The sequence below is a fragment of the Pteropus vampyrus genome, unplaced genomic scaffold (assembly GCF_000151845.1).
Source record: "Pteropus vampyrus isolate Shadow unplaced genomic scaffold, Pvam_2.0 Scaffold400, whole genome shotgun sequence".
NCBI classification, from domain to species: Eukaryota; Metazoa; Chordata; class Mammalia; order Chiroptera; family Pteropodidae; genus Pteropus; species Pteropus vampyrus.
In genome coordinates this window covers 957,235-957,983 of record NW_011889181.1, presented here as the reverse complement: position 1 = coordinate 957,983, position 749 = coordinate 957,235, and the positions used below count along the sequence as shown (strand labels likewise).

The following is a 749-nucleotide window of genomic DNA, read 5'->3' as shown; positions in this document are numbered from 1 at the left end:
GCAGACAGACCGGTGACGGTCTCAAGCAATGCCAACCACACTGGATTTCTAGGACTAGAAAGTGTGTTTCTCTGAATTGCTGCAGGGGAAATACTGACCAGAAATGAATACTATTCGGGAACTCAGTCGTCCTAAACCTGGGGAGCATCGGTCGTTTCCTAAGTTCAGGTGATGATGATGATGATGATGATGATGATGACGGTGGTGGTGAATCAGATCCGCGAGGAAGGGTCCCATGATCCGTTCAAAACGGAAAGCAAGCCAAGGCCGCTCGGGGCGCGCGGGCCAGGGGATGCGGCCGCTGCCCGGCCAGGAGCACCTCCCGCAGGTCCGGGCCGCGGCGCCGGGCCGGGTCACCTGACTCGCGGAATTTGGGGCCGCGCGGGGTGGAAGGGGAGGGGAATGGTTAGCACCTCCCTTCCCGCTCCCGCGGGATCCGGGTCGACCAGGGCCGGCGCCGGGCGGCCACGTGGTGGTGCTGCCGCTGCCCCCGCCCCGCCAGCCCAGCCCCGGAGTCTCGGCGCCCACTGACCCCCGCGGCCGGGGAGGAGGAGGGACCGAGGCGCAGGAAGCCGAGCAGGAAGCCAGCCCGGCGGCCGCGTTTTCCTGGGGAAGCGGCGGGAGGGGCGGTGCAGCCAGCGGGGCCCGGGAGCCGCCGCCGCCGCCTGGATGGGGTGAGTGCGCAGCGCCGAGAGTTGGGAGGCTCCCCGGAGCGGGGTCCCCGCCTTTGTGTCTGGGGCTCGCGCGGC

The 749-nt window shown here is 68.1% G+C and overlaps 1 protein-coding gene across 2 annotated transcripts in view; it reads left to right on the top strand.

Moving 5' to 3' along the window:
* The first annotated feature begins 421 nt into the window (after nucleotides 1-421).
* RAI14 (retinoic acid induced 14) overlaps nucleotides 422-749 on the top strand; it is a 137,709-nt gene continuing 137,381 nt past the window's right edge. The window contains exon 1 of one of the 2 annotated variants that reach the window (XM_011380713.2): nucleotides 422-674. The gene's annotated coding sequence lies outside the window, so the exon portion shown is untranslated. The remainder of the gene's footprint in view (nucleotides 675-749) is intronic. The other variant, XM_023523680.1, reaches the window with a different exon arrangement.